The sequence below is a fragment of the Pseudophryne corroboree genome, chromosome 6 (assembly GCF_028390025.1).
Source record: "Pseudophryne corroboree isolate aPseCor3 chromosome 6, aPseCor3.hap2, whole genome shotgun sequence".
NCBI classification, from domain to species: domain Eukaryota; kingdom Metazoa; phylum Chordata; class Amphibia; order Anura; family Myobatrachidae; genus Pseudophryne; species Pseudophryne corroboree.
The window spans coordinates 53,320,761-53,331,664 of record NC_086449.1 but is presented as its reverse complement, the minus strand read 5'-3'; the positions used below and the strand labels follow the sequence as shown (position 1 = coordinate 53,331,664).

Genomic DNA, 10,904 nt, shown 5'->3' with positions numbered 1-10,904 from the left:
GCCAGGTATATGCCCCCATTGCCAGGTACATGCCCCCAGTGCCGGGTATATGCCCCCCCAGTGCCAGGTACATGCCCCCAGTACCAGGTACATGCCCCCCCAGTGCCAGGTATATGCCCCCAGTGCCAGGTATATGCCCCCCCCAGTGCCAGGTATATGCCCCCAGTGCCAGGTACATGTCCCAGTGCCGGGTATATGCCCCCCCAGTGCCAGGTACATGCCCTCAGTGCCGGGTATATGTCCCCAGTGCCAGATCTGCCCCCCAGTGCCAGGTATATGTCCCAGTGCCTGCTCTTCCACCCCCCCCCCTATGTGTTGGAGGGACACGAGCGCATCGCGCGTCTCTCCTGTGTCCCTCCTGGCTCTCCCCCGGCTGGTCTAATAAAGGAAGTGCCGTTCGTGAGCCAATCAGAGCTCACGAACGGCACATGCTTCCTTAGACCAGCCGGGGGAGAGCCAGGAGGCCGGAGGGACACAGGAGAGACGCGCGATGCGCTCGTGTCCCTCCAACACATAGGGGGGGGGCTGGGGGAGCAGGCACCGCAGGGAGGGAGAGCCGGAGAGGAGATCGCAGATTGACATGCGGACACTCGTCCGCATGTCAATCTGTTCTAAATCAGTGGCGCCCCCGCAGCCCCTCGCCCCCAAGCCACCGCGAGGACTGCGGGGGCAGTAGTTACGCCACTGGGATTAGGGTGTGTGAGTGATAGAGGGATATGAGGTGTATGTGGGGGGACGGAGTGCTGGGTATATTGGAGCAGAGGGATATTTATTGTATGTGGGGAGACAGGGGGAATAGGGTATGTTGTGGGGTAGAGAGGTATGCAGTGTATGTGGTAAGACATGCCAAATAGGTTGTACAGGGATATGCGTTGTATGTAGGGGGGCAGGGGGAGTAGGGTGTGTATAGATGATATGGAGATAGAGGTTGGATATGGGGCGATAAGGGGCATATGTGGACTATGGGAGATTATGGGGATGTGTGGGGTTAACTGATAGGGTACTTGGTCAGAGGCCGAACTAGTGGTGGTGCAGCAAGTGCATTGCATTGAGATGTAAATTAGCGGCAAGGGAGGCCAGGGTGTTGATGGCAGCAATTTTGAATGCCATTGGCTGGGGCAGCAGCCATTGGTAGTGGCGGTAGGAAGCATTGGCTTGAGGGTGGTAGCGGGCATCGGCGGGACTCAGTGGACATTATGGTTACAGCGCCTCACCAGCCACTGACCTCACCGCACGCCACTGTTTCTAACCCCCACTCCTAAGGGGGAAAAAAACTGGGGGGAAAAATCCAGTATCTGCCTCCGCCATTGCCCCTCCGCCCGGCGTGAAATCCCGACTGTTGAGCCCAGGGTAAGGAGCAACCCCTCTGGCTATTAAGCCCGGAGAGCAGGGGCTCCGGCAGAATATTATGCCCGGGAAGGGATCAACCATGGGGGATGGGAGGACAAGGGGAGAGACCCTCCTGCGGCCCTAACCAGTCAGTGTCACCGTTGACCCGCATGCCGGAGTGTTCCCAGCCAAGTCCTCGGGCCAGGACTCTGCACGCGCCAGCGGCCCCGCTGTCCAGCATGCATTTCCTGCCTGTTAAGCCCAGGTGAAGGAGCACCCCCCTCCAACAATTAAGCCCGTTGAGCGGGGGTTCTGGCCAAATATTAAACCCAGGGAGGGACCAGCCACGGGGATGGAAGGACCAGTGGAGAAATTCCGCCACCACCTGACCCAGCCTGCAGTGGCGTTGATTTGATCTGCACGCCGACTGGAGTGTCCCCAGCCAAGTCCCCAGACTGGGACTTTAGATGCAACAGCTACGAGCAAGCTTACAGTGCGAGGGCACGGGATGCCCCATATGCCCACCCCTGCAGTCAGCCAAATTTTGACTGACCTGGTGGTGTTTGGTCATAATATCGGAGATGATAGCTCGGGCTCCACTGGCTCCTCATCTTTACACGTGCAACAAATGTCTAATCTTATAGTTTCTCTCTTATTGAGGAGTTCAATGGTGACAACACATCATCAGTAGGCCAAAATTAACCTGTCTTCACAATCGTCTCTCGAGGACAGTCGCACCAAGTGTGGAGGGTGGTGTCCAACATCTCTCCCTGACACCAAAGTGAGACAATGACCGCAAACTCCCCTCCTCCATCTTGGAGGGGGGACGGATAACCTCCCGCAACAGCCCACCATGATGATATTCAACCTTGGGCCATTATTAAGGGAACCGGCAACCCTCTGTACCCTGTGGTGATAGGCTGCAGGCAGTGTAGACAGAGGAGGTGACTCCCTCCAGTCACCATCACCACCCTGCAGGGCCTGTCCCACATTCCCACCGCCTAAGTGGGGAAAATGGTAGCTACCACCCCCCTCCAGAATGGAGAGGAGTATGGGCAGCCTCAATTGACAGCCTCATAGGCAAATGCAGGGAGGGCTTCTGGTTGCCCAGAAACCCCCTCCCTCTTGGCAAGTTAAATGCCACCACATCATGCAGTTTAAGGGACAGAGGAGAGCTGCTGCACATGCCCAATGGTAGCAGCTTCTTCTATATAGTTTGCTCTGTGTGTGGATCTGAGTCCTCAGTCAGCGCACTGGACCAGAGAGTAGCTACCAGGAAGATGTGACAGGAGCCTTAGCATGAGGTGGGAGACTGTGTGCTTAGAAAGGTGAGTAGTGGTTCTATTATTTTTGTGTATTTATTTACTATGGTATGTTTAACTTTTTCCTGACATCTTATTTAGATTATTTAAATGTATGAAACAGCCTATATTAGAGACCATATATAATCTTGAATATTAATACTGTATACCATACAGTATCCAGTGTATAAAAATACCAATATTTACATTAATGTCCAGAGTCGTTACCAGGCTCCACCGCACCCCCAGACTCCTGCACTAGCTCGAATGTTCCACACAGTGGGAGATTGTGGACTCCATTTGGAAACCCCTCTCTAGAAATCCTGCATTTGCCACTGAGCCCCCACCCATGCCGCTCGGCCACGAGCAAGCTTTGGGGAATCCGGCAGCCCTCTGGATCCTGCAGTGATGCGGGGGATGGCTACAGGCGGAGCGGTAGAGCGGCCGGTGGAGACGACACTATGTCAATGTGAATTGGGGGTACAGTGTTGCATAGTACAATGTACTACAATGTCAAGTAATGGAACCAGTGCACCACTATGGAGCACAGCAATAACTGAGGCACTGCTATGGTGCAGAAAACAAACTAGGGCACTATTAGGGGGGCATAACATTAACAACTGCTGCGGAGAGGATTTGGAACTGGAGGATTCTAAAGAGCCGTCCCCTAACCATGAATCCCGATGGGTGGAGACTCATTACTTTTCTTTTAGTATAACTTTCTTTAACTTTTCTGATCTTCCCTATTTCCTAGCACCAAACCTACCGACATCTCTTGTATAGACATTTCCTATTTATCCTTTATAAGATGGTGTCTCAGGTGACAATGAATCCTGATTCCTCTGCACACATCACACTGAGCTGAGAGACTGTGACATGGTCACATTACCCCCATTCCCATGGTGTGTGCAGGAAATGGCGTCATCCTGGTGCATCAGCTGACAGTAGGTGTGACAGGATTGGTAGCATGTGTTACCCATCTATAGTCAGTGCAGGGGGTGAGTAATGTATGATCTGCACATTCTGAGGTCAGAGGATGAGGATTATACAATTATCAAAGAAACCTTTATAACCCATGTGTGTATTATAGTAAGTATTGGTGCCTGCTGCCGGAGGGTAGAGGTCTCTGTGCTGCACATCTGACTGGAAATGGGGATAAAGCAATTTCACAACATAAATATAAAAACAATGATCAGTGACTTGGTGCAATTTGTTGTTGTATAGAAATATACATCATGTTCCTTATACAATATAATATTTCTACCATTAATGTAGTTACCCCAGTAACCTTTATGCTCTTACATAACTTTCTTTCAGGACAGCTGAGAAGGATTCCCTCTAACAGTAATAGAAGACATTGTGGAAAGGGACATTGTTCTCCGATCAAGCCAACTACAGACGCCATTTCTTCTTACACCTCTGGGGGATTCACAAAAGCTATTCTCATTATCTGGATAGAAAAACATTAAACCACTAATTTGTTTCTCATCTAATACATGATGAGTCACACAGGAGAGAAACCACATCTGTGTTCTGAGTGTGACAGAAGCTTTACATGTAAATCAAAGCTTCTTAGACATCAGAGGACTCACACAGGAGAGAAACCATTTACATGTTCTGAGTGTGACAGAAGGTTTACATGTAAATCACATCTTCTCATACATCAGAGGAGTCACACAGGAGAGAGACCATTTATATGTTCTGAATGCAGCAAGTGTTTTTCCCAGAAGGCAGAGCTTGTTAGACATCTGAGGATTCACACAGGAGAGAAACCATTTAAATGTTCTGAATGCAGCAAGTGTTTTTCCCATAAGGCAGATCTTGTTATACATCAGAGGATTCACACAGGAGAGAAACCATTTCAATGTTCTGAATGCAGCAAGTGTTTTTCCCAGAAGAAACATCTTGTTAGACATCAGAGGACTCACACAGGAGAGAAACCATTTAAATGTTCTGAATGCAGCAAGTATTTTTCCCAGATGTCATATCTTGTTATACATCAGAGGAGTCACACAGGAGAGAAACCATTTATATGTTCTGAATGCAGCAACTGTTTTTCCAAGAAGGCAGATCTTGTTATACATGAGAGGCGTCACACAGGAGAGACACCATTTATATGTTCTGAATGCAGCAACTGTTTTTCCAAAAAGAGATATCTTATTAATCATCAGAGGATTCACACAGGAGAGAAACCATTTACATGTTCTGAATGCGGCAAGTGTTTTTCCCATAAGTCAGTGCTTATTATACATGAGAGGCGTCACAGAGGAGAGAAACCATTTATATGTTCTGAATGCAGCAAGTGTTTTTTCCAGAAGTCAGATCTTGTTATACATGAGAGGAGTCACACAGGAGAGAAACCATTTACATGTTCTGAATGCAGTAAGTGTTTTACTATGAAGAAAACACTTGTTAATCACATGCGGAGTCACTCTGAGGGCCTGAATGCAGCAAGTGTTTCATAAGTAAGGGAACATGTATCACTACAATATGCAATCAGGGACTCCAGTTTTGATTTTTGAACGTGGCAAGTGTTTTATTTAATTTTTGATAAAGACAGGAGAGGTCATGACATGTGGACTTACAGTAAGCTGGGAACACACTGAGTGATATGCAGCTTTGTTCCATCAGATCAGACAGCAAATCACTCAGAATGGAGCATATCGGGCAGTGTGTATTCCCAATACGTGCGCTCCCACAGTTGCTAGCGATATCGCTAGTGTCCTTGTTTATGCTAATGAAGGGCATAACACAGTTGTTCCGTCCTTCATAAACAACGCTGCAGTGTGTATGAGCAATCTGGACTGACGGGCATTTGTTCCGATGTCGTAATGAATGCCCATCATCCCAGTGTGTACCCAGCTTTAGAGGTATTTCCCCCTTGGCTCAGTCTCTCTGTTAGCAACCCTCCTAACTTCTAGTAAAGTGAAATTGGGGTCTGCTGCACTGAAGGTGGGTGCCCAAAAAAGGGTGTAGTGCCTCATGAAAAACAGAGAAGTTGGTGACACTGCGCTCTCTTAGTGACAACGGTAGCCTATATGGGGTATGCAGCTGGGGGCGTGGCTGTATTACATCAGCCCTCCTTTAGTGACAAGAACAAGAAAAAATTGCTTCCTGCGCTTATCCCGAAATAAGAAAGAATAAAGAGACTGAATAATACAAATGAAAGGGTTTTATTTTTTGATGTATTAAAAAAAACATTACTGGCATTAGCCTAGATAAATGGAGAAAACTGTACCAAATATTTATATTCTCCGTATAACTACAAGGGAGGAGCTATTCTAAAAGAATTTCTGGGGTATAATAAATAATGAAATAAGGGATCGCCTAGTACCGGTACACTTTGTGGACAACACAAAGATTTACACAACATATAACATATAAATGTGCACAATGAAGCACTAGAATGCGTCTTACTCTATCTGCAATAGTGTATTCAACAGTCTTTGTATGTTCCCAGTAGCAGGGGTTAAAAAATGAACTCTTTATATATCCCAATGAAAAGAGCTTGGTCCGTGTGTGCACTCTGTGTTATGGGGGTCATTCCGAGTTGTTCGCTCGGTAAAAATCTTCGCATCGCAACGATTTTCCGCTTAATGCGCAATGTCCGCACTGCAACTGCGCCAAGTAAATTTGCTATGCAGTTAGAATTTTTACTCACGCTTTTTTATCGTTCTGGCGATCGTAATGTGATTGTATATACAAAGAGAAAAAAAGTATGACACTAGTTTGGGCGCACTCTTGTTATTAATTTTTGATAATGATCAAATGAGATAAAGGCCTAAAGCTTGATATTGACGTCTAGGGCTAGTACTCTGCTATCCTTTTAAATAACCTCAAAACAGGATATATTCTGCATGAATAGCCATATTTATATAATGAAAAATGTGACTGGAAGGAACACCAATTTATGTTGCAAAATAATGTGTGAAATGTTCAGATCTTAATTATACCTGGATAATTGCATAATGGAAGGTAGCTACATCACAAACTGCCTCTGTCTGCCTGAGATCTGTACAAACTTTGTTTGTATTAATGCGGCCCGGATTAGGGTTGGATTAGTGGGTGGGAGAGCCCACACACTATGAAATGATTTTTAGTAACTTGCCACTGTCTTTAATAGGTAATTCATAGGAAGATTAGGAAAGTAGTTGGAATCAGTGAAGTAGTGATACTGCTGTTGGCGTTAATACCATAGGAGGATCTTTCTACTTCACCGGGTATTCCCTAGTAGTCACCCGTCTAGGTACTGACCCAGCCCACCTCCGTTTAGCTTCCAAGATCGGACGAGATTGGGCGTGAACGGAGGGGTATGGTCGTAGAGAGAAATTGCCCTATATCGCCAATGAGAGTGCACCGAAACGGAAGGATAGATTCCTTCTCGGGAGAGAATATTACGGAATTATAAAATGATTGAATAAATACCGATAGATAATTAGGTGTGAATCTGCTGTCCACGTTAGACTGGCAAGACGTGTACCCTAGGGGACTGGTCCGCCTGAATCGTGGATGAGAGTTCACGTAAAGAAGGAAAGTGGGAACGTAGTCAAGAATTTACACAGTCATAAAGGATAAATATTTGGAGTTCTTGATTTCCTTAGGATCACCTGTCTGATTTAAATTGAATATATAAATCTTGGTGATAGTGGACAGTATCATGCGGATATCACAAAAAGGAAGGAAATACCGAAGAATGTAATCAGAATATCCATGTATTGACACATTGATATATATCTTTAGTACTATTATGCTGGGTACTGGATTTGGTATGTTCCACACATCCTATAAAATAACTAGAAAAACTGGTCACAACTGACAGTGGCAAAGTTCTGAGTTATTAACTGTCTCCTTGGTAACGGGTCGTCAGGGGGACAGTACCCTCGAGTTGCTTTTAAAGCACTGTCTGGCGCAGACCACTGGTGGAACCGAATGATATAAGTCCCACAAATGTAATTGCCTGAAGCACGCAGAGATATTCGTGCTTAGTATGCATACATAAAAATATATATATGAACAGATATGCAATGCTCCTTCTCTAGGGGCATGAGATATAGCACCAGTGGTTCCTGAAGAATATACAATTATTGGCTAAAGCATGAGGGTTCAACCCAACTGTGACAGAGATTTTGTGTGGATTTACCTTGTGTGTGCCTGTTAACACAGCAGAAAGAGCCTGTAATCAGGCAGTACAAAACAATTATTTATTATTACCACCCAGAGAAAATAAATATTTTTGTTTGAAAAATCCTGTGACTTTTAAGTAGCCAACAGGTGGTGTGCCTGTTAATACAGCAGAAAAAACAAATTGTTTAAATGTGCACTCCTATAATAGGGTATAGCAGGTGGTGTGCCTGCTGAACAAGCACAGAAAAAAACACACTGTTGAAAAATTGTGCACACCTGTCAAAGGTTAATAGATATCTCTATTTATGATAACAGATAGGTAAAGGTACCCACAAAAAGATGAATAAAGTATTAAATATCACCCATTTGGATGTCAGACGTAAGAGGTGCCCCTTACAAAGCACACCTATCGTAGGGTATTAGAAATCACATATTATAATGACAAATGGACAAAAATGCCCTAAATGAGATATGAAAAAATATTATTGAATATCACCCATTCAGATGTCCGACATGAGAGGTGCCCCTTAGAAAAAACGCGTTTCACCCGGTAACGGGCTTGTTCACTTTCATTCTGAGCAGCTACTGGAAGTCAGTGGCCTGAGTTTTTAATGGAGCCTGTAATTAGCGTCAGCCAATGACTGTCTTGAGGGCGGGGTTAGCCTGGACAGGTAATTATTGGACGGCCTGCTTGTGGGGAGGACTGATAGTGATGGATTAGCCAGAGTGGGGCGGAAGTTGTACTCACCACTTCCGCCCTCACTGTGTGGCTATATTGTGGACAGGGAAGGTGCCCGTGGTTATAGGTCCGCTTATGTGGGCTGTGGGTGGAATGCAAGTTGCCCCTGTGAATACCTGCTGTCAGGTTAACTGTAATCATAAGAGGGCCGCATCGGCGGTGTCCGCTGGAAAGCGTGTGTGGGCGGAAGTCGTCACCTTCACTTCCGCCCATACTCGGCTCCAGCGGGTTGGTATGGTTACTGTGTTGATCACGTGTGGGGAACGTGATCGGCATGCGCGTTGGGAGAAGTGTATGGGCGGAGGTCATTACCTCCACTTCCGCCCAAACTATGGCTCGGCGGGTTGCTATGGTTACTGAGATTAGCTTGCAGGGTGAAAGGACGGACGATGTATTCCGCTAAGAGCGGAAAGGTCTGCTGTACTTAAAGCCTTATGGTTGGGTACACAGGAATGTTAAGATATGCATAGGTCAGTAAATAAAAATAATAAATAATGAGAAGTAATAAATAAATAAAGAACAGAAGCAGGGAGGGGGGGAGTGGTCAGGGTGCTCCACCCCCTTACCTGCTGGGCTGATTAGACATATTGTGTCTGGGTTTATTTTAGGTGAAATGGGGCAAATGATGGCGCTCATGATCGTTAGGTAGGAAGGGGGGATAAAATATCAAGTGTACTGCTGTAAATCTATGAAGAAAATAAATAAAAAAATACATATAAAAATATAAAAAATATATATAAAAATAAAAAAATAAAAAATAAAAAAAAATATAATAATAATATAATAATAATATAATAATATAAAAATATATAATGATGATAAGTATAAAAATGTGTGAAAAAATGTGGTAAGTTATAGAAGCAAGGGTGAATTTTGGATTTCACATACAAAATCTTAACAAACACCATAGATTTCCAGATAATTTGAAGAAAGAGGAAAGACAAGCATTGAAACAACTGAATACCTGGAAAGATGTGGTTATTAAACCATCCGATAAAGGTGGGAATATCGTTCTCTGGCCCACTGAGATGTATACCATTGAGGCACTCCGACAATTGAATCAGACGGCCTGTTACAAGAAACTTTCCCACAATCCGATTCCACAATTCATGAGAGAATACTCCCAACTGATCGATGAAGCAGCATCTACTGGAACAATCACCAAACAGGAACATAAATATCTGTCTATCACCAATCCCAGGATACCCACCTTCTACCTCCTTCCCAAGGTCCATAAAAACATCCAAAGACCACCTGGCAGACCAATTATGTCTGGGAATGGAGGGATGCTAGAACAACCAAGTAGGTTCCTCGACTTACATCTGCGGGAATACGTGTTACATTTGCCATCTTACCTACAAGACACCTCAGACCTGCTCCGTAAGATACAAGACATTAACTTTGAGGAGCACTTTCTACTGGCTACTCTGGACGTAGAAGCCCTGTATACGAGTATCGATCACCAAGTGGGTCTCGAGGCAGTTAGACATTTTCTGGATTTCAGAAAGGATGATGATTTCAACTCCTTATTATTTAATCTGATGAAATTCGTATTAGAGAAGAACCACTTCACCTTCCAGGATCGCTTTTACTTACAAGTCAGGGGTACCGCGATGGGCGCGGCCTGCGCACCAACGTATGCTAACTTATTCCTGGGCAGATGGGAACAGACTCACGTTTTCAATGAACAGAATGACAGATACACTGATCATGTACTAATTTGGCTCCGCTACATAGATGATATCTTCATCATCTGGGACGGCACAGAGGAACTCCTGCTGGCATTCATTCATCATCTTAATAACAATAACCTAAATATTAAACTAACTCATACGATCAGCAAAGACAAGGTTGCCTTCTTGGACCTACAGGTCTATAAGTCTCCCGAGGGCACCTTAGCCACAGAACTCTACAGAAAAGAAACCGCCACTAACAGCATTCTCCTCCAAACCAGCGCACACTTCCCTCCCACAATTGAGAACATTCCCAAGGGAGAATTTCTGAGACTGAGGCGTAATTGTTCAGAGGTAGGTGTCTACAAGAGAAAAAGCCATGAATTGATAGATCGGCTCCGTGAAAGGGGATACAGTAAGCGCTCTCTGAAGCGGGCCCAAAAGGAAGCCCTACACACCAGTAGGGATAGTCTGATCTCTCAACGGCAACCCAAAAACAAGGATGAGGATACCAAAGTCAGGTTCATTGGAACCTTCTGTCCTGAATGGAAGCTCCTAAAACAGGCAATTGAAAAACATCTGCCCATTCTGCAATTAGATACGGACATATCACCGTATGTTGATTCCAAAATTAACATGAGCTGGCGAAGGTACAGAAATATCAAGGACCACTTGGTTAGAAGTCATTTTGTCCGTGAGACAACAAGACAAAGTCAGATAACGGACTACATGACAAGT

The 10,904-nt window shown here is 45.1% G+C and overlaps 1 pseudogene; it reads right to left on the bottom strand.

The window, feature by feature from the left end:
* Positions 1-6,835: 6,835 nt before the first annotated feature.
* On the bottom strand, positions 6,836-6,954 carry LOC134937292 (5S ribosomal RNA; annotated as a pseudogene).
* Positions 6,955-10,904: the final 3,950 nt, after the last annotated feature.